We start from the raw sequence: 24007 nt of genomic DNA, 5'->3' as shown, positions 1-24007 counted from the left end.
GGCATGGCCATTTCTTAGCCCCTGGGAAGCAGTCCTTCAGGGTGGTTATTCTTCGTGAGGATGGTCTATAACTTGGCCTGTTTTGCTTGTTATTAACTGGCACATTCTAGGCTTAGAAGTATGAGTGATAGCAGAGAAAGGGGCAGGAAGTAAAAAACTTTGTTAACCTTAAACAAAACTTGCCATTTCAAAGGAAACTGAAATTTGTCCTAAGACAGGAAATAGAGGGCTTTTCTTTCAAAATCAAATGGAGCTCTTTTTCAAGACTAGACGTTCCCACGGGCTTGTAAGACCTGGGGTCGCACTGACTCTACAGCCGAACATCAAGTGTGAATGGCATGTCCATAATAATAAAGAATTCCGAGCCAGGTATAAAAACACTGGCTAGGCCTGCCTCTGCCAGTGGTCAAGACCTTGAGGAAATAAGGAGAAGCCCTCATATTTCAGTACTGTTATCTGTAAATTAGAATGATAATAAAACCAAAGTGCTAGACAGTGCAGAGGACCAGCATCTGCTATGTGTGGACATGAAAAAAAAAAAAAAAAAAGAAAGCTGCATATTACATTGTGTGTGTGTGTGTGTGTGTGTACACGCGCGTGTGCGCAGGTGTGCTCACTGCATACATGTATGTGGAGGCAAGAGGTCAACACTGGTGTCATCTTTAATCACTCTCCACTTTTTTTTTTTTTTTTTTTTGAGACAGGGTCTCTCCTGAATGGACATTCAGTGATTTAACAACGATAGCTGACTGGCTCTGGGGCTTTACCTGTTCTACTATCCCACCCCCAGGACGGGGTTACAGGCATGCCTCATGATGCCAGGCTCTTCTACCTGGGTGCTGGGGATCGAAACTCAGGTCCCTCATGCTTTCACGGAAAGCACTGTACCCAGAGAGCCATCTTCTCAGACTGGGCTGCTGTTGCATTTCCTGAAGTGAGCATGGCGGCGTCTTCCTCGCAAGACCCGTAACCTTTCAGAACTCTACCTAGGACAGAGTGGGCGCCACCTTGACTGGGTCAGTGATCTTCTTTCTGAGGCTCAGAGGTTTTCCCCTGATGGACTTCCACTACGCAGGTACTCGCTGGCAGAAAGAGCAGGTCCTCCAGGCCAGGCTGCTAAGGTTTAAGTCCTCCTTTGCTCTAACTTTCTGACTCAAGGTGACTGCTGTATTCTCAGAGCCATCCTTTTCCTGACTCTGAACAGGACTGGACGATAGCACCAGTCCGCAGCTTTGTTTTGAGAATGAACTAATAGAGCCACAGAAAAGTGTTATGATTCATTTAAACCTTTTACACAATGCTTGGCAAAGGAAAAAAGACCAACAAATGTTAATTGAATAATGGGACAAATGAGTGAATGAAAAGGTCGGGCAATAATCCTAAAATCCCAGTACAATAAAAAAAAAAAAAAACATATATAAAGTGTTTGTGTGTTGCCCGGCATACAACAGAACATTAATAACTGATAGTTATTAAACTTTCAGTTTGGCTAATCACATAGTAACCTTGACTAAAAAATAAGTCAGCCAGCCTCAGCTTGAATTACAGCCTTCACAGAATGGCATGTTCCGTGTATCACAAGCACACATTCTAACCATGCACAGAAATGAATTGCTATCTTCCTTATGCTTTCCGCATGTTGAAACCTCACTCTTTCATGTCTGAAAAATTGTCCGGTCGTGTCCCGGCATTGGCTGAGTTTCAGACCTTTGACTTCGAGCCCCGTACTGACTCTCCATTACTATTACTGTTTACGACATCTGAAGCACCTATTCAGGACTCTGGCAATCCCGTGTTTTCCCAAAGAAGCAGGAAAGTGTTTTCAGCAAATGCAGAGAAAAAGCAGTTTGAGCCTCTTCCTGGAACTACCTAGTAGCATTTGTTAACGGTTCTGTAAATAAGCTTAAGCATGGTATCAGCTTGCTATTCAAGAATTACAAACGTTTATGAGAAGCGACTCAGGAAAAACAGGACAGAGTCATTGGAAATCTAACACTACTCTATAGTGTGTTTATCCAAGACTCCATAAACCACAGTCCAATAGTGGGTGTCGTATTGTGATCACTCTTCCAGATCTGAGACAACCCCATCACTGTAGAAATCACATCCAAAGCCCCGCAGGCTTTTCCTCTATTGATACAGAGGCTAATTACAAAACTTCCCAAGAGATAATAAATATTACACTCCAATCAACACGCGTGATGCAAGATAAATAAGCACATAACTTAGCCATGGTTCTCTGTGTCAGGTCCATATTTGTCTTTAATTATCTCCTACCCGGGAATGGAATAACCATTATCTGTGAGGTGTACTCTGGACTGGAGGATCATTCCTTTTGGGAAAGACCATCTCAGTCTGAGCTGCTGTCCCCAGTTAATTATAAACTGCTCTCCTTGTATTTCCAAAGTGCCCTGGTTTGGGTGGTAAATAATAAGTATACTTAAGATTTTTATTTTATGCCTGGGATGGTACAGCACACATTTAATCCCAGCACTTGGGAGGCAGACGCAGGTAGATCTCTGTGAGTTGGAGGCCAGCCTGGTCTACAGAGTGAGTTCCAGGATAGCCAGGGCTACACAGAGAAACCCTGATTCAAAAAACAAAAAAAAAAGAAGAAGAAGAAGAAAGGAAGGGAGGGAGGGAGGGAGGGAGGGAGGGAGGAAGGAAGGAAGGAAGGAAGGAAGGAAGGAAGGAAGGAAGGAAGGAGATGTCATCAAACTGCATGAGGGCAGCATTAGCTCTTAAAAAGTCAGAATCGGTCCGTGTGGCACCTCTTTCTCTTTATACATCAAAAATGTGGCCAGTTGGTGGTGGAGCACACCTTTAATCCCAGCAATCAGGAGGCAGAAGCAGGCAGATCTCTCTGAGTTTAAGGCCAGCCTGGTCTACAGAGTGAGTTCCAGGACAGCCAGGGCTACACAGAGAAACCCTGACTCAAAAAACATTTTCTTTCTTTACAAGAAAGGAAGTCTTAAGCAAGCCATTGGCAAGGATAAAAGACCAGAGTTAAGTGGGGCTAGTGAGATGAAAAGATTGTCTCATATTAAAATATTAAAAATCAAAGGATGAAAATAGTTAATATAATCAAGCAGAAAGATGTGGCTCTGAGTTTCCTGACAGCAAGCAAAAGGAGGAAATAACCCTAGGTCCATGGCTCTCATCTGGTAACAGAATCTGTGCTAGTGTGTTTTGAAATCTCACCAATCAAAGACAGCATAAACTTTTATGTTCACAAAGATCATCTTTGGAATACCAGCTTGTGGCGTATGTACAGATACATATTTTACTTCCTCTCCCCATGTCATTTCCCACCACTTTCATATTGGGGATTAACTGTGACTCCATTTTATAGCACATTAGCTTTAAAAAAGTGTGCCTACTTTAAAATACAGCCTATGAAGGCACAGAAAATCCTGAACCCCTGCAGTAATTCAATGACACCATAGGAATCTCTGTTAAGAAATATTCTGACCCTGTTCTCTGTGTCAAGCTGCAGAGTATCCTTCTCTGGAGTCATGAGACACTCTGTGAGGGAGACTACAAAGCTGAGTCCCTCGATATTAGCCATCTCACCCCTCAAAGTTCAGCCAGGAGTGGGACAAAAACCCTTGTCATCTTGTTGACATGTTTACTTACGGTGTAGGAAAATACTGCTGTTACCCAATTCAGCTTCCCAGTCAGTTCGCTTGCCTGGAGACTTACATTTTATGTGTTTCTTTGATGATCTACAAATAAATTAGCAAGATCCACTGAGGTCTGCCAACATATATGCATTACTAGAGAAATCGGAGATGTTGAAAAATGGTCGTAATTTATCATATCCCAATACTTTCTTCTTGAGAACCAAATAAATATCATCAGCTAGTTTACACACCTGACATATTTATTGCAGCGTTCCCACCAGCGCTTCCTATTGTCCTGTGTTCTCACACATTGTTTACACAGATCGTGTTTTGAAAGAAGTTGAGGGAAACTCAGGCTAGGGAAGAAAGATTTTATCATTTGGAAAGGGCGAACCCACTCTAATGGAAGAAGACGATCCATGCAGAGGTTTGGAAAGCCAGAATCCTCCAGTGGGTGTGATAAATCCACAGGATTGGAATCCAGGATTTTGCACTGGGACCTTGGAGTCAGAATGAATAATTGAGTCATCTTTCAAATAAACACAGTGTATCATTATTATTATCGGACAAGCAGGGCCATCTGTTCAGTCAAGCTAGCCCTGTTTCTGTAAAGACAAGTTTTTTTTTTTTGTTGTTGTTGTTTTTTTTTTTTTTTTTTTTTTTTTTTTTTTTTCTGAATGCAGCCCGGAGTCCATCACAAATGGATCCGAGAAGGAAGTAGAACACCCATCCTGACCCTCACTTGGTTCTGTGCTCAGAAATTAGGTTTTCAAACAAGAGACCACATCGCCTGCTCGCAGCAGGAGGGTTACATGCACACAGTGCCATAGAATGGAGTGCGTATCGGATCTTCATCCACTGAGCTTTTATGAAAGATGAATCCTGGGGGTAGCTGCTCATCATTGTTTTAAAGGAAATACCACCCATGTCTTTAGTATTCATGTGGGTACGGGGAGTCTAAGTATTGCTAAGATGTCATTCAACTTTTCCTAACTCAACCTGGCACCTTCTTCGGGTATCACCCAGTTGAATGGAATATGGAAAACATTTTTTCACTGACTTGAGTCTTAAGTTTGCAGAAAGTTACAAAACACACAAGACTTTTGAGAGCATCATGTCTCATCCCTCTCTCAGATAAGATAACGTATGGGTTGTGTGAAGGGAGAACCCACTTTCTCTTACAAAGAGCATTCACTTTCCCTTGCCAACTAACTTTTACAGGCCCAGCAACCAAACTGGGGGCGTAAAATACTGGTCTCTGGGTTCTGGTTATGCTACAGGATTTGGTCATAATTTGAGCCACTTTCTCCTATAATAAGTGTCCTTGGGGGCCAGTGAGATGGCTCAGAGTAGGTAAAGGCACGTGATGCACAAACTTTACCACCTGTGTTTCGTTCCTGGAACCCATGGTGGAAGAGAGAACTAATTCTGCAAAGTTGTCCTCTGACCTCCAAACATACATTAATAATAATAATAAATAAAGCCGGGCGGTGGTGGTGCACGCCTTTAATCCCAGCACTCGGGAGGCAGAGCCAGGCGGATCTCTGTGAGTTCGAGGCCAGCCTGGGCTACCAAGTGAGTTCCAGGAAAAGGCGCAAAGCTACACAGAGAAACCCTGTCTCGAAAAACCAAAAAAAAAAAAAAATAATAATAATAATAATAATAATAATAAATAATAATAAATCATTACTTTAAACAGAAGCATTACAGAAAAATCTTCACTTACACCAGATCCAGGAACTTGTCTGGATTCTCTTCAGTTCCTCACTGTGTTATCTAGAGAGACTAATGACCACTCAAGTTTCACAGAGAGGGTCTCTGGTGAGTATTCAAACAATGGGCTAATTACGAGATTGTCATAATTAGAAAAACATCATTGCACTTCACTGGGATACTTGGCATATTGATGGTGTCTTTTTCTAGCCTTAGTCACTGACGCCTGAAGCAGAAGTTGTTCTGGTGTGGAAAGAGTTGGAGTGCCTGACTGATCCAACCTGAAAGACTAATCCCCTAAAGCTCCTTGAGTAGCATAGTCAAAGGAAGAGGAGCAGGAAGCTTGGAGAAGTGGCTCATCTTCTTCATCCTGTGCCTTTGTTCCCTTTTGATGCTGATGAAATCCCAGAAGCCTTTGGAGGGAGTATAACACAATGTGCAAACATCGCAGACATTCACCAAAGATCACATCCCAAGACTTAAAACAAAATTCAAGAAGAAAAAAGCAATTTCTCCCAATTCAACTCCCCAAAGACCCAAAAAGCATTTCAAACGTGTCCAGTAAGACATTAAAAATAATCATCCTGGACAAAAGTCAGTCCCTTGGTTGTTTTAATGTACTTTTGTCGACAAACAAGGACAGTTTTCAAAACCACTGCCTTGGCTGACTTTGGAAGGTCTCTAGAATAAAAGTACTTGAGTGACCCCAGGATGACTGGGCAAGAGTAACCAAAGCAGTGGATGAAACTGAAAAAGATAAAAAAGAAAAACGGGAAAAAAAACCCTGATGATGTTTGATGTAAAAACTAAAATATTGCCACAATCAGGACATATTTCTAAGCTGAAGCTTATGAACAGAAACAACCCTAGTGGGAAATTTAACGATCCTCTTTAAAAGAGTGTTCAGATTTTTCAAAGTATGCATAAACTCACTCCTATGCTTCCCAAATGGCTTGCTGTGGGGCGGCTGCTCCATGGAATCAGGATGTGTTTTCCCTCTTCCTCCGTCCTCCTTCCCTCCTCCCATCTTCTCTTTACAGCAGTTCGCACCCTTATTAGCTCTCCTTTACTGCATCCTCAAGGCTCTCCTCCATTCTCTTTACTTCTCACAACTGCCATTTCAAGAAGGGGTTGTTGATACCGCATCCTTAACAAGGAAGTCTAAGCTGGGAGACTGGGATGGCCACCCTTCTCCATCCAAAATACAGTGTGGGCACAGCAGCAGCTGTAGGGTTGGATAGAACCTTCAGGACTCAGAATTCCAAAAGGAAGGAAGTGGAGATGGCTGAGTGTCAGAGACACATGCGCATTCGCATCAGCCTCTGGTGTCATTCATGCAACTGCGATCCAGCCAGATCACAGTAAGATCCGCAGGCCAGAGTGGAATTCAAATGTTTTGTCACAGAATGTTTCCTCCACACAGCGCTGAAGTCTGGCACCTCACTCCCTATTCAGACCATAACATTCCCCATTTTGCTTCCTTGAAATGGATTTTTTGTTATTGTGTTGTTAATTACAATAAAGAACAATGCCAATGCACTGTGTGGGAATTACAAAAGGAATCTGCTTCTCTGCTCCTTCAGGAATCCCATGGTGATTCCCCCACCCCCAACCCCATTCCTGAATCATTCTCTCTTCAAAGGAAAGCAGGTCAGGTAGTTGGAAATTCCGAAGCCTCTAAAATGCATGTCTTGGTTCTGTTCCTTTTTTGAGGTCTGTGGGCAAACCCAGAGTCAGCTGTCAGAGGCCACCAGCCATGCCTGCCAGGGTTCAACCCAGGAAGCAAGAGCATCATTCTCACCCCAAAGGCATATTGCAGAGACATTGATGAAGCTTTCCCCTCATTGAAGCTTCCTTCTGAACCTTTAAGGAAACGTAAATACAGCTTTGGGGCTTTATTCGGTTCACTTGGCCTCTGCAGTGCAGGCTAGCAAGGGCACTGGGATAATCATAGGAAATAGCAGTAACTGCTTTTTATAGAGCTCTTACTAAGTGACAGCCACTGTACGACATGTTTTCTAAGATTGTATCATTTGGTCCTCACAGACATGCCAAGTAAAAAGTCATAAAAACCAGGCTGGGGAGATGGCTCGGTGATTAAACCCTTGCCACGCAGCACTGAGGACCTGAGTTTGTCTCTCCAGAATCCATTTACAGTCGAGGTCTGCTTGCAATTCCAGCGCTTGGAAGGCAGAGGCAGGAGATGCCTACAGCAAGCTGGTTAGCCAGGCTAGCTCTATTGGTGGGTTCTGTGTCTAACTAAGAGACCCCACCTCAATGAACAAGATGGAGGGCAGCTGGGGAAGACTCCTGATGTCAGCCTCCGGCCTCTACATGCACATGTGCACACGTTATACGCACCCCACAGACGTGTGCCCACACACATGCCAGCACACATACACATGAAAAAATTAGGTCATTAAAAACTAACCCCATTTTCGAGCTGAAGATGTGACTAGGGGGTCGAGTACATGCCTGAGGTCTTAAACTCTATTCTTAGAATCTCCAGTCAGTCAATCAACTAAATCTCCTTTTTTTCATATGAGACATAGAGAGCGTGTCATTTGTCCAAACTCTTACAGCTGGGGTGTGGCAGAGCCCAGGAGGAGGTGAGTCTAAAGTAAGTCTAACCACTGTGCCATGTTAGAGAATTAAGTAAGCCAGCACCATCCATTGGTCTTCCAGGCAACCATGTGGGTTAGGATCCTGCAGGAGACAGAAATACACTCCAGTAGAGTCACTGAGAGATAGTAAATGCATACTCTATATCTTAAAATGTAAGCAAGTCTAAGTAAAACTAATAGGGGTGTTGAGTTTCCAGGATCTGGCCAGCAGGAAGCCTATCCCCATCCCTGTGCCTGAGAGAGGAGACCAGAGGGAGTGGGGAGGTCTGTCTGCAAGGAAGGCTGACCTTCTGGAAGGAATACAGCTAACAAATAGACTGAGGATGCATTTTTCTCCTTCCTTCTCAACTCAGCCAGTGTTTACCAATGGCCAGACTCCTGGGAGTGGAAGGCTGGGTCCCATCAGTACCATCCACGCAGACTAGTGTCCAGGGCCAGAAAACATGGAAAGCGACATGGATTCGGACCTTACATATCTCAAAATGATGCTAGCCTCCTCTTCACCAGTGTTTCCCCGTTTTGGTTGTTACAGAATAAGGATTATTTTACTCAGGCTTTGAAGACATTGTTTTTTCTTCTTTCACATCTATTGTTGGTTTCTAGAAATATAAAGCCATCCTTTGCATGGAGCCCATATTTTCCCTCAGGAAAGTTGACCAGACCTTCTCTGAAAGAATACCCCAAATGGCCCAACTGAATTCCCATAATTATTTTTAAATATTCACATATTTAATAAATGATCCCAACAAACTTTAAGATGACAATTTATAGAATCAGAAAAGGCAATTACCATTTTTTAAGTAATCCCCTTTCACACAGTATTTGACACTTAACATAAGAATCAGGATATTCAGTGTTGTTGTTCAATGTTTTGTTTATTTTTATATACTTATTTATGACAAGATTTTATTATATAGCCCAGGCTGGTGTTAAGCTCGCAATTTTCCTGCCTCTTTCTCCCAAGTATTGGGATTGTTATAGGCCTGCACCACCACACCCAGCATGGGTACACGGCATTTTAAATTGCTTTAAAATATGGTTTTTGAGCAAATAATGTTAAAGTCCAATATAAAACAACTCACAACTGAAGGATCATTCAAAACGTATTATTTCTTCTCAGGAGCTAATATGTCCCAGTTACTCTGTCCCCCATGAAGGTAAGGTCCCAGGCTAACTTGGAGCAGTGAGTGTCTTTTCACAACAATGTAAGAACACAATCTCTTTAAAAGTACAAAACACAACAACACCAGAACAAAAACAGGGCTATCAGATACTTCTCTCAGGAAAATGCTGTGCTTCCTCCTTAATGAGCCTGTTGTTGTACATAAAGATAGCCGATCTGGGAGCAGGGAATGCCCCTCTTCTGGGACTCACCATCCAGTGTGCCGTGGCCCTGGGACAGAGCGAACGGTGACAGAAACTCTTTTGTGCGTGGTAACCTTGCGACGGAGCCAAAGTTGGTTGGCAGGCTATGATTTCCACGGTCCGCTAAACACCCAAGATGAGCCTGGCTCCTGGCCACAAAGGCCGTCAACAAGCCCTGTGTCCATCCACTCAAGGCTGCTCTGACTTCTGATAATGTAAACAATGGAAATGAAACCACCACAGTGAAGAGAAAGAACAATGGTGTTTTGACAAATGGAACAAAGACAGACTCTGACTGACCATTCAGGTCAGAAAAAAAATTAAGGCAAAGCCTTAGGACCTTCTGCCTCCTGCCAAGAAGCCAACACCCTGGGTGGGTGGGTGGGAGGGTTCCAGCAAGATGGTGGACCCACTTCGTGGTGGCCTTTGGATTCAACAGCTTTGTTGAATATTTCCTTTCTCTTTTTAGTTTTTAAACATCTATTTTAGTGTGTCTGCGTATGTATGTGGGTACACGTGTGCCACTGTGGGTCTGTGAGATCAGAGGACAACTTGAAGGAATCACTTCTATCCTTTATGTGGGTTCTAGGGCTTGAACTCATGCCGTTGGCCTTGGCAGCAAGCACACTTACCCTCTGAACCACCTTGCATGCCTTTTATAGAAGTATTCCGCAAGGGGCACTTATTTTAGGACTTTAAACACAGAGTAAAATACGTATGCTTGGGCCCATATAACTGCAAAACCCCAGAGATTTAATAAAAAGGACCTGGGTGAATCGAGATTGTGAGACTTATGGGAAAACGTTCTTTTGTCTTCTTGGAGGTCTGCTGAGATGGTTCAAATAGAGTTGTGGCCAGGAAACTGAGATAGTCTAAAAATCTCTCACTGCCCTTTTGAGATCTGTAATTCTCTAAAAATGGAAATTAGGAAGCATCATTTATTTAAAAAAAATGTATTGTAATGCGCCGGTAAAATGAGCCGGGAAGAAGGTTTGCGTGAAAGCTATTAGTGTGCGTGCCTTTCCCCACCTTGACCCCACAAGAATGTGTAAAGTGTAGCACATGGAATGTAAGCAGCTCGGGCCATGTTTCATAAATCTGCCTTGCAATGATCCTTGCATGAGAACAGCCCCAGGAAGGGAGGTCTCTGACCGTGACTGTTCAGTGATTAATTGGGCCAGAATCTGGCAACTGACAATTTCCTCACAGGGTTTTCCAATAATGTTATTTTTTGACAAAGGGGCACTTTTTCATGGAACCCATCCCTGGAGTAGGTAATAGTTTCACCTTCTGCCCGCTGGAAGGCCGGAGACTCTTGAGCTAAATCCTGGGCAAAGTGGAAACCCCGCCCACCTCTGGCTGAGTCTTACAGCTTTGGCATTTGCGAGAGGAGAGGGGTCACCCGTGGAAGCATGAGCCCGTGGTTAGGCGGGGAACTCACCCCTCCCTTCCACTGTCTTTTATGGAAAAGTGGATTCTTCCTGTTTCTTTTTCCCACTGATAGTCAATAAAAGGCTGACCGGTACACCCCAAATCCCTTCAGCACCCAGAACCACTTCACATAAACCTCAGCATATGCCATTAATTTCCGTATTGACCATTAAGGTTAAAAAATAAAATGGTTCTCCCCACACGGTAAACCTATCAGTGTTTCCTTATATTGCTAAGATAGATAAGACAGACTTCCTGGCATGCATGGAGAAACAGGAGACGCAGCTTCTCCCTGTACCACGGCTTGTTGGTGTGGGAATCATGAAAGCCTGCTGACAGGCCAGAAAGTAGGAGTGTAAGATGAGAGAGAGAAATGGAGGGGCCATGAGACCGCTCAGCAGGTTACTGAGCCACCAGGCCTGACAAGCTGCGTTTGACCCATAGACCCTACCTAACTCCACACACAAGCTGTGGCACACCCCACCAATAAATAAACAAAAGTTTTAATTAAAAAAGAAAATAAATAGAATTAAAATGTTTGGATTTATCTATCTTTCTATCTATCTATCTATTTATTTATTTATTTTGAGACGGGGTTTTACTATGTAGTTCAAGCTGACCTGGAACTCACTGTGTAGACCAGACTGACCTCGAACTCACAGAGATCAGCCTGCCTCTGCCTCCCAAGTGCTGGGATTAAAGATGGGCATCACCACGCCAGCTGGATTGACTTTTTTTTCTTTTAAACAAAAAATACATCTGTGGAATATAAAATATTTTTTTTCATGTTCCTCACACAATTGAGGCAGAGCTGTGGAAAGTGAGGAGCATTCATCCTAAGCCTATTGAGAGTGTCCAGGGTATAGGACACCCAGGACTTATGGGGAAGAGGAGAACATTCTAGAAATAGAGGCAGGGAAACTGTTGTCAGCCCTGGCTTTGCCCCCAATGGACTCGAGTATAGAAATCTCTGATAATCTCCCTGTTCGATTAACTCTGTGAGGAGTTGGTGAGATGTGCCAGCATTTGTGGCCGTACACTCAGTAGACTAAGTTCTTCGCAGTTATTATACAGATTGCCCACATACCTGGCGTGTTCCATGGCTTTAACCTCTTGCCAGCCCACTAGTGTGAATTACTGGAGGGAAGGGGTGCTCCCTACCGAGAAAACCCTCTGCTTTTGTGTTCCCAAGTGGCTTCTATTCAAGGCAAAATGTTTGGCTTGCCAGGTACTTCTGTCAGGGTCTGTGATTTGGCTGTGCTCAGCAGCAGGGAGGCAGGAAAGCATACTTTGAAACTGTAGCAAGTCTTTGAGCTGATTCAGTTCTACTCTGGATATAAGTATCAAGAGGAAGCCTTGGCTCCCCTGTCTTGCTTACTGGGGAGGTGTGGGATGCTCCACTGAAAGGCTTGCTTTGTCAGGCTGCCTGATACTGATACAGCACCACAGGCAAAGGGTGCCTGGGAACAGGAGGAAGAGCCACCTTCCTGGGGATGCTGTGGAGACTGGGGCAGCCCCTGCTGCACCCAAGGAAGAGGCCAAGAGAGCGACTCAGATCCCAGCCTTGCCCCCAATACGGAGTGCTCCCTCTTCCCTGCATTTGGCTTTGGAGCTTCAGGCCCCTGAAATAAAAGATTGGAACAGATGATCTCAAAGGCCCCTTCCCCCAACATTCTTTGATTCAGGCATTTGGAGCATCTACAGATGCTAGAGAACACTGCAAGCCATGAGTGTCTGATAAGAAATGGCATGACTTCTGGGGACGGGTGGGGTTTATTTTCAATTTTTTTTAATGGCACACCCTTTGGCCCTGAAATGTCCTTTCTTAGGCAGTGTTATATGGAAATACTAGCATAAATATTCAAGTGTGGATGTTTGGAACTGTAAAACATCAAGATCAATGTGGAGGCCCATTAGCAGGGGGTAAGATAAAGAAATCTGCAACCACTATAATGATTGCAGATACACATACTCTAAAAGGAACCAAGGGCTGGGGAGACGGTTCAGTAACCACCTCTTACATGCATGCTCTGCAAGCATAAAAGCCTCAGTTTGGATTCCCAGAACCCATGTAACAGCTGGGTGCAGAGGCATGTGCCTGGAACCTCAGCACAGAAGAGATGGAGACAGACGGATCCCGGAGGCTCACCGACCACTCAGTCTAACCCAAAACTGTGAGCTCCAGGTTTAGTGAGAGACTTGTCTCAAAAACAGAAACAAAACAAACAAACAAAAAACGGAGTACAGAGATGGCTCAGCAGTTTAGAGTACTTGGTGCTCTTGCAGAGGAATTGGGTTCTCTGTTTCCAGCACCTGCATAGTGGCTTACAACTGTCCTTAACTCCAGTTCCAGGTGATCTGATGCCCTCTTCTGACCTATAAGGGCACCAGGCACACATGTGGTACACATAGATACATGCAACTAAACATATATATAAAATGAAAATAAATCTTAAAAAAAACCTGAAGGCTTCCAGATATCTGCCCTGGCCTACATACACACACACACACACACACACACACACACACACACACACACACACACACACACACACACATTACATACGTGCATCCAAAATACAACTTCATGTGAAAACTAGATTGCTGAGTAAAATATACATAATGATTTATTAAATTTCCTGAAATGAAATTTAGATATTTGTATTGTGGAGTATAGTAGATCATATTTGTTTAATTACACATTTCTATTTATAGGTATAAACATAAAGAGCTGGGACTAATTCCGATCAAACTTAAGAGGGTTAAAGTTTCATAGCTCTGCAGAGTAGTGACTCCTGAGTACCCAACATGGGGCTGGTGTAACAGACAAACTGAAAAGTTTAATGGACTTCGTTTGATTCCTTGAAATTTTACATAAAATCTGGTACTTGGTTTGGTTTTTGGAAAGCTTTCAGTAACTTGGGTACATAGACCTAGCTTTTCAGCCAGAACTGCTTTTCAACTGTGAACTTTAGTGATTCAAAACATAGATGGAGCGTCTCCAAGGAGAGCGGCAAGCATCAGAGAGATGTCTAATACAAACTGCACAGTAAGTACAGAAGGCAACACAATCACAGACAAGTCTCAACAACAGTTTTACGTCTCCTTAATAATTTGGCGACACTTTGAAATGATCATTTTCATACGTCAATCTAAACAAAATGTGCAACTAAAATTAATGTCGCCTATTTCCTCTTCCTGTTTTAAAGGTCACATGTGGGCTGGCCTTGCATTGTTACTGCACCCACTGCTCATAGGAGTTGAGTGGAGGAGGGACTGGCCAGGCTTGGAGTTCTTTTTACTTTATAGACTTCTGTATTGTTTGATTTTGTTATGGTACACATGGGTTACTTTCACCATTTACAAAGGATAACAAAGGATCTTAAGTCATTCAAGAGAAGGTAATTTGTATGATTATGCCTGTATACATTGTGTGCATATGTGTGGGTTTGCATGCATGCACCTGTGTGCGAGGGTGAGCATGCACATGTGTGCACCTACGTGTGGAAGTCAGAGGTAGGTGGACCTTGATTGCCTCCAACCTTGTTTTTCCAGTCAGAGGCTCTCACTGAGCCTAGAGCTCACTGGTTAGTTAGAAGGCTGCCTCACAAATGCTAGGGCTCCTCCTGTGTCAGCCTGCATAGTGCTGGGAGTATAAGTGTGCCCCATGTGCCCCACGTTCCTGGCTTTTTACACACGAGTGCCAAAGATCTGAACTTGGGTCCTCAGGCTCGTAGAGCTGGCCCTTTTCTGACCGAACCATCCCCCGAGCCCTCCAAACTCTATTTTGATGTATGAAGGAAACTGTGAGAATCTGCCCCCCAATTCAGTCCTGTGATACTGTCGTCAGCGTCTGAACTAAACGTTTTCCCATCAAGTGACAATAAAACTTCCCTGGTGTCTCTCTGATTTACCCGCAGTTTCTAATCACCTGAGACCCTCTTTTATTTTATTTTTTTTATTACTGCTATCATTAACAAGGTACCCCTGCTTGACAGCCATCCCAGCTGAATTAGAAGGGAATGGTTTTTCAGGGAGTAGGAGGTAAGCCCAGGAGAGATGGGAAAAGGGAGAAAAAAGATAAATAACCTTTAAAAAAAAATCTCTCTTCTTTTTTCCAATTCCCTCCTTATCCCATATCAAGATTCCCCAGAGCTCTGGGGTCTGTAGCTCTAGGCTGAACTTCCTACCTTACAAATTGACAAGGCCAGGGTTTGAGCCTTTCCCCCACAGACATGTCTGTGTTATACATAAAGATGTCTGTGTTGCACATAAACACGCTATGGCCCTAACAATATCACTTTCAAAGGAGCGCTAATCTGCTGAAGTCATCCAGCCAGAAAACATTTGCTTGTCCGCATCTTGTGTCTGATCTGCCCGTGTAAAGAGAAGAAATTGGGAGGAAGAAAGAAGGAGGGAAGGATGAAGAAAGAGTAATTTCCATTTTTTTTCAGGGTTGGGTGCGGGGTGACTGTCTCACATATCCCAAGCTTGCCTCCAATTTGCTATTAGGCTAAGAACGACCTTGAACTTCTGATCCTCCTGCCTCCACCTCCTGAGCACTAGGATTACAAGGCATGAGCTGCCATACCTGATTTATGCAGAGCTGGGGATAGGATCCAGGGATTTGTACAAGCCAGATGAGCTCTGTACCCACAGAGACAAGCATTCCACCCACAGAGCTGCATCCCCAGCCTACAACTGTTGAGTTTATAAACTTGGACTTTTCAAATATAAAACTAATTCTCTGGTTCTTCTTTGTTATGTCATCAGTTTGTACATCATCTACCCTCTGCTTAAAAAAGCAAGTTACAACCTTTCTACACAAACTTAGAGCTATGTCACGTGAAGGCTAGGGGAGAAGTGGTTGGGTCTGAACGGATGTCAAGGTGGCTGTAGTCCTCAGAAAGATTAGGAAATAGCTGTCTGTGTGTCCTCAAAGCTGTGTGGGACTCATATCACAGCCTCCATCTCCCTGGATCATAAGTGTCTGTTTTTCTCTTCCTTGCTAGACCGAAGGGTCCAGTAAGTCACCAATATACCCAGTACCCAGCAAAGTCCAGCCAATAGCAGGCTCAGTGAAAATGTATTGATTCCTCAATGAAAGAGTGTGTGAAAAAAATAATGACTGAATTAATCATCATCTACAACACTGATGAAGTTAGAGTTCATCCCAAAGAAAGGCTTGGAAACACTGTTAACACTGTCTATTTTATCATGGACTGTATGAAATGTCCATTGTGGCCTATAAACCAGCTAAACAAAGGTGAGTTCAAACACATTCATCCCCGCTCTTGTGATGTTTACAACTTGGGAAGAGAAAGAAGGCTGAGGTTGGGCATCAATACACTAAATTACAGACTTCAGTAAGCTCTGCCAACGATATGATGAGGGGTATGGTGGAGAATAGAGGGCTGGCTCTGCCAGCTTATCCTGCTGCTCTCTCCCCGAAAGGACAGTTAAGGTGAAACACCAAGGGAGAAGGTCCAACTTTCTGCCTTCCCTCTGGTGCTGGGGCTGGAACTTCTGGACTTACCGGCCAGGCATACAATCTATGACTGTGCCACATTATAAGCCTCGGGGGTCACTATTAAACTACTAAATGCAACACAAGGAGGCAAGTGACACAGGAGAGAGAGAGAGAGAGAGAGAGAGAGAGAGAGAGAGAGAGAGAGAGAGAGAGAGAGAGAGAGCCTCCAAGTAGCAGGAGCAAGGCCAGCTGCCCATGCCACTCACTGTTGAAATGAACAACTTGAACTTGAATTGATTCATATGGGTTGGAGAGCACACTAATTTGTGTGCCTGGCTGAGGGTCACTGTGGGAACCCACGCACTGAGACTGGAAAGAAGGGGACTCCTCTTGCTTGTAGGGCAATGCCTTTAGGTGAGGATGTGATATAGGTGAGGAGCTGCTGGCCAACAGCAGGCTAGTGGATTTCATTCACTTCTTGCAAAGTCCTCTTGATCTGCTCTCAGTATGAAATCTCTGATTTTAAAATACCCCCCACCCCCAGAAAGTTGTTACACATCGAGGAGATTCTAGGGATAAAAAAGGTTGAGAATTCTCACATTTCAACCTACATTCCTTTTGGGTGCTAGGAACTGAACTCGGGTCCTTAAAAGAGCAGCAAGTTCACTTAAGTGCTGAGCCACCGTCTCTCTAGATTACCACTGATAATATTGTGTTCTTTCATCCACTCACTGTTTTCTTCAGTCTAACTTTATAGCTCAGGCTGGCCTTAAAGTTGTAGCAATCCTCCTGCCTCAGCCTCCTGAGTGCTGGGATTGCAGGTGTATGGCACCTTGCTCCTCTCCATGGAAAATACTTAAAGAGCCTTCTTTCTCAGTATCTTAAACAACAACAACAAGGTTAAATTCTGCATGACAATCGGTAAGCTGATTCTTAATTCAGTGTATGTAGACACCTTTCCGTGGCAATCTATGTCTAGTTTTTGTACGGGTAGTCACAATTTCAGTTAACCAATGCTCTCTTGATGGTTATTTTGGTTGTGGCTTTTCATTATATAATTAACTTTGGATCTAGATATTTGTGGAATTTTTACATGCTTCTAAGGGGATCCAGAGGATCTGCTCAATTTTTTAATATCTAACATATAACAGTGGTTCTTAGTTGGTAATTAAAAGTAAGATTTTCTTTGCAAACATGGGCCAAGAAATTTAAATAATGCTCCAAGGGGTGCAAACCTGAAATACAAACACAAAAATTTGCCAAATCAAATGCAGAAGTGTTTCTTAACTTCATAAAAGAATTTGTGTCAAGTTTCACTTATTATCAACTAACCTGGAATTCCAGGCTGTGTGGGAGGTGGGGAAATATGTCTGTGGCTTCTTAATGCCCCACGACTGAGTGATTGATTGATTTTAATTTTTCTTTGTTTACTGGAGATGAATCCCAAGGACTTCTGCATATGTCATCTACCACTGAGCCCCGTCCCCAACCCACTAACCTACTAACCAGGCATTCCAGTGACCCATGCCTGTGGTTCCAGCACTCAGGAGGCTAAGGCAGGAAGATTGTTAATTCAAGGCTAGCCTGGGCTATGCGGCAAGGTACCATCACAAACAAAACAAGTAAACAAACAAACAAAGGAGAAACTAACTTGCTCTGTTGTGAATATAGAGAGCTGATGGGAGTCCACGGCTCTCATCTAAGATGCTACCCTCTGGCCACCAAAGCAGACAGGTCAAGGTGTGGGACCAAGGCAGAGTTCGGTACATCCAGAAGTCAGAAGTGAGTAGGATGTTGCCTGTCGAAAGGCCCCACAGGCTAGGGCTGGAGAAAGGAAACCTCAGGGGATTGCTGTGCAATTAAACGGAAGAGAGCCAAGGCCTGGCTGTTTTTGTGCTGGGTCAGCCCCTGTCTCCACGTGAGCAGTGCACCCCGATCCATTCTGCCCTCCAAACTGACGTTCTCCTTGGTTACAAGCCGGTGATTTTCAAAAAGACTTTCCTGTTTCATTTTTGGTCATCGCAACCGGCTGTCTTAAATAGCTTCTTTATCTGGTGCGGTAATTACGGTCTGTGAGTAACCGCTGCAGTTCACAAACACGCGTCTTACCGTTAGGGTCAGTAGTTCTTGGTCTTGTCTGAGCGCCAACTCCCCCAGCTGAGCTCAGCACTGAGCGAGGCACCTACCTCTCTCTCCCTCAGCAACCAGCTGGTTCTCTCTGGTTCACTGCAGGAGGGGTCCAGTTGCATGTTACAAAAGAGGTCACATTTTTATTAAAATTGAAGCCTAATATCAAAACATGCTTCAGGGGGTTGTTGCCCCACTATTTTAATTTCCCCGTTAACTTCTTTTTATGTTTCAAATGGTCAGCGATGTGCACGCATTTCATCTATATTCAGGAAAAGGGGGCAGGGAACTTTTATAAAATAATTCATAGGGGCTGATGGGATGACTCAGTTGGTAAAGCCATTGTCAGCACACAAGCCTGGCAACAGGAACTCCATCCCTGGAGGTGGAAGGAGGGAACTGGCTCTTCTGACTTCTGTGTAGTTGGTGTGGTACACATCCTTCCCTCCACATCCATCGATAAAGACACTCATAACTATAAAACCTTTCAAAGAAAAGGTCATAGAGAATCTACAGGATCTAAGTTTGGGGAAGGGAGTTCTTAGACAACACCAAATGCGTAATCCATATGTACCAAAGGAACAACGGGTAAAATAAGCTTCAAAAAAAAAAATTAATGCCCTGAGAAAGTCTTTGCTAAAAGGAGCAAAAGAGACGATGTGCTGGATGAGAGAAGACCTCTGCAAACCACACCTTCTGACAGGACTCTTATTTATTTTGTGTATGTATTTCTCAAAATTCAGTATTGAAAGCAACAAACTTAGAAGGAGGAAAAAATATAAAAACAAAAGCTAAGCCAATGCAAAGCTGGCCAGCATCTTTCCCCAGTGAGGAAACACAATGACCACAATTAGATGCAAACATTTAGGGAGTCCAGCACTAGGAAGGCTGGGGCAGGAGGACTGAGCCTTCCAAGTCAGCCTAGGCTATCCAGCAAAATTCTACCATCGTGTGCCCCGCCCCCCCACCAAAAGGAGTGACGGCAAGACGCAGAGAGCTGGATCCCTGCTGCATTGCTGGTAATGTATTAAGTCAGTAGTTCTCAACTTGTGGGTCACAACCCCTTGGGGTCGAACAACTGTTTCACTTGGGTCCCCTAAGATCATCGGAAAACACAGATATTTACAAGATGATTGATTCCTAACAGTAGTAAAATTACAGTTATGAAGTAGCAACAAAAATAATTTTATGGTTGAGGGTCACCATAGCGTGAAGAATTGTATTGAAGGGTCACAGCATTAGGAAGCCTGAGAACCACTGCATTAAATGGTCCAGACTCTCTGTAGCTAGGTTGGGACTCTCTTAAAAACTAAGCATATACTCCTATCCATGATAGGAGTCTGCAATCGTATTTCTTGCCTTTTATCCCAGAGTAAAGAAAGCTTATATCTACACAAACATCTACCCACCAGTGTCCATAGAAACAGGCATCCTACTGACTGGAAACAGCTGATCTCAAGTCAAATACTTTATGATTCTATCTACATAGTTATAAACAGCCTAGTTATGGCAACATGACAGAGATGGAGAAGATGAGCAGTCGTCATTGGTTAGGATTGGGGTGGGGGAGGGGGGGAGGTGTAGATGAAAGGACCAGCAGGACAGAGCTTCCTGGGGAAGAAATGGCTGTGTCTTGATTTTAGCACTAACCAATCTCTCAGGGTTAGACTAGCAAACATTGATTGTATCAATGTCAACTTCCTGGATTCTATGTGGACACAGTAATGCCAGATTGCAACCACTGAAAGGAAACTGGGTACTGGGACCTGGCCTACTGTCTTTGCAACTTCCTGTGAATGGCTAATGCTTTAGAAACAAAAAGCCTTTTGAAAAAGAAATTCATGCTTTTTATAGAGAGGTATAGAATTATATTTTTATAGAGAATTATAGAAGATGAAGAAAAATATAATATTGCTAATTTTAACATTTAGAACCTTTTGGTATTTGTTCTAGGATATTGGGAGTTAATTGCTTAATTTCTGGTTTTAATCTTCCACCTAAGATATACTTCACATAACCTAAACCACTATTTTAAAATAATGGTATCGTGGTTATTTATCGTGTGTACATGCTTGTGTGGAGGTCAGAGAACAACTTGTAGGAATGGGTTCTGTCCTTTTATGTGAAGGCCTGGGATTGAACTCACACCCTCAGCTTTGGTAGCAAGCCCCTTTACCCATGTTTTGCCTCCTTTGCCACTGTATTTATTATTCCAGAACATTTTCATCATACTCACGCAAACCCTGAACCCGTTGCCAGGCTCTGTTCATTCTCCCTTCTAGCCCTTGCCAACCACAAATCTGCATACTATCTCTCCACCTGTGCTTTCAAAACCGATGCAACCATATAACACATGGCCATTTGTGTCTGTTTCACTGAGCATACTGTTTTTGAGGCTTATCAGTTCTGTAACAAATAACAGTATGCCGCCATTCATTTTTTATGGATAAATAATATTCTACACATGGATTTGCTTCATCCTTTGTTTTTCATAACATTTGTCTTCCCATATCTTCCTTTACAGTCTCTTTTACAACTAATTAGTTTACTTAACTCTCTTCAGCCCAGTCTTGTGACCCCATAGCCTCTTTACCGTTGACCCCAAGGCTGGCACATGTGGGCATCTGCGCCTCTTCGGTCCAGGTCTTCCACTACTCTACATCAGCTGCTGAAGTAAAGCCGCTTCACCCGCTGGGTCCTGACTTGGGATCCACAGGATCTGGATCCACACAGCTCATCCAGGACTCAAAACCAGGCAGAGTGAATGGTTTGGGGACAGTAGCTCCATGTCTACCAAGCATCGGAGCAAAATCAGCCACTTCTTACTCACAGGCCGGGCCCATCCCTAAATGACAGGTGCTAACTGTCATTCCCACAGCTACTTTTCCAGCTGAGACGCGGACTCCACCCTGTGTATCCCTCCCCTCCGTGTTTGTACCCGAGTCCAGAATATTACAGCATCAGGAACCAAACCCGCTTCTGACAACCATGCTTCTCTCTCCCCACTGGTACAGGTGGACCATGCTGGCTGCCTGCAACCTGCCAACCCTTCACGGTGTGCCAGGCACCGCCCAGAGCCGTCACCTCTGCATCCCACTCATACCACACAGCAGCTCCATCACGAGACATGCTTCTCATTCTCCTGAGTGGAAACAGATTCAGAAGAGCAGGCCCAGAGAGTTTCAGGATCCATTCCAAGATCACATCACTGTGTGTAACAGTTTCCTCGAGAACCATCCTCTCCTATAGGAAAGCTCCTTAAACAAGATGGTAAAACATTCAAAATAACTTGAGGAAGTTCCTGAAACTGACCAGATTCACTAGGCCCCTCCCAGCCAGAGTAAACAATAAAAGGGGAGAGTCCCTCTGAGACAAACGGAGCTGCAGAGGACACTCAGACCAGACCTGCTGCCTGGAAGAGATTTAGACCAGAGTCACCTGGAAAGCACACTCTCCAACCTTTTGAGCCGCCGGCAGGCTGTGCCATGTGCTCCAGGCTCCCAGCTTTGTGAGCTGTCACCCATGCTGGGGTGGGCTTTGGTGATGGAGCTGTCTGTGAGTCATTTCTGATCCTGTAATTAACCCCTCACCCATACTTCTGTAAGTAATCCCAATAAAGCTCACTGGTTGACCACACTGTACCTTGTTGTATATATACTTTGGTCTGTTGTGGGATAGCTCTCTGGGGTGAGTGGATATGTGTCGTGTCTCCCCAGGAAGAGTTTTGTCACACAACCATCACTGCAACTGGCAGGAACAGGACTTATCAGTCAAGTTCTCCAAACATAGATTAAGCCAGCCTTCCTATGCCCACATCCTGGCTCTCTCCTTGTTATCTGTTTCACTTTGAGTTTAGTTTCCTTGTCTGTAAAATGGGCTAATGATAAAAGCTACCTCTTAAGGCTGTTTATAAAACCCACAAAGATAGTTTCTGTAACTCTGAGCACTATCCCATCTGACCTGTACTAAGGGCCTGTTGACTATCTGCATGATCTTATTATATGCTGCTTTTTAAGTATGGGAAGGCTCTGTGGACCGATTGTGAAATGTCCCCCCTAGCCTTATACATCTGAACACTTGGTCCTCACTCAGCCTGTGGCTGCGGTTGGAAAGACTGCAGAATCCTTTAGGAGGCAGAACATTGCTAGTGGGTCACTGGGAGAGGGCCTTGGGCTTCTAGAACCCGGCTTCACTTTCTGTTCGCTCTCTGATTCCTGAGTGCGACTGCAATGTGACCAGCAGCCTCAGGCTCCTGCTCTGCCTTGGGATTCTGCCAGCAAGGTTGTCACCAAATGAGATGGCTCTTCAGAAGCCAAAATAAACCCCCTTTCACAAAACTTACTCCATCATCCTTGGTAGTAGAAAGTGAATAAGGCCTCAGTAGGCCATACTCACCAACAGGAAAACAGACCATGTAGCCTGTATACATCATGAATAGTCTACATGTGGAAATAGCAGCAGCCGCACGCTCTCCATGGATGAATCTTTCATCATGTAAAATTCACAAAATCAAGTCTCCACTAACAAATGGACTGACAAAATGTGCTTGTGTCCATACCACAAAACAGCCTGGGATAAAAAGAGATGAAGGGCTAAGGTATGACTCAGCAAGAATGAGGCCGAGATTGGTATACAACGTGAGGGGAGCCACTCAGAAGAATGCATCTAGTGTGGTTCCACTCACCTCAAAGCCAAGCATGGAGATGTAGTGATAAAGGTCCATAGTCGATGGTCCAGACTATAGTCCAGTTCTCTACCATCTGAGCCACAGTGCCCTAAATCAGATCATTCTTCTCTGTCAGAAGACCAGCAGGTTACCTCCCTGCAGAGAATTGTGTCCCTAGACTGATTCTGAACACCTGAATCACGGGCTGCTATGCTCTGTGGGGATGGAGAGGGAAGATGGGCACAGGTTTTGGATCCTGGCTTGATGAAGATTCGGACAACACTGTGGACTCCAATGACTGGGGAATGACTGCTGCTGCTGCTTATGTTGTCTGGATGGATGGATGAACATCAAAAGAGGATGCGAGCCGTTCAATGAACTTAGCTCAATCTTTCTTTCCCTAGCGCCTCTACGTTATCACAAGGACTGTGGATCATTGTCCTGGAGGGTTCAAATGATGGAGAACAGGAAAGCCCATCTACTTTGGGTATTTCAGAGTCCTGTTACAGAATTTGAAGGTGTCCAAACTGGCTCTTCTCGTGTGTGTGTGTGTGTGTGTGTGTGTGTGTGTGTGTGTGTGTGTGTGAATTTTTATACATGAATGCAGTGCTCTTGGAGGTCAGAGGAGGCTGTCAGACCCCCTTGAAGCTGGAGTCACAGCAGGCAGGCAAGCTGCCTGATGTGAGTGCCAGGCACTGACCTTGTGTCTTGTACCATAAGAGCATGCACACTACAGCCACTGAGCAATCTTTCCAGTCACTTGTTAAATTTTCTTATACCCCAGACAAAAAAAAAATTTAAATGTCTTTCAAGCATTTTAGAAGCCAGGTCTTTACTCTGTGTAGTCTTGGGCTTCATGAGCAATGTTAACTTTTTCTTGTACCTCAAATATTTCTGCAAATGCATTCAAAACAAGACACAAAAGTATCAGTTCCGTGCAGAAGGCAACAATACTTTAAGAATGCCGTGGCGAATTGAGCTGCACTCT

This window comes from Peromyscus californicus, unplaced genomic scaffold, assembly GCF_007827085.1.
Source record: "Peromyscus californicus insignis strain IS unplaced genomic scaffold, ASM782708v3 Scaffold_7__1_contigs__length_154581171, whole genome shotgun sequence".
In the NCBI taxonomy this organism is placed as follows: domain Eukaryota; kingdom Metazoa; phylum Chordata; class Mammalia; order Rodentia; family Cricetidae; genus Peromyscus; species Peromyscus californicus.
This window is presented reverse-complemented; position numbering follows the sequence as displayed.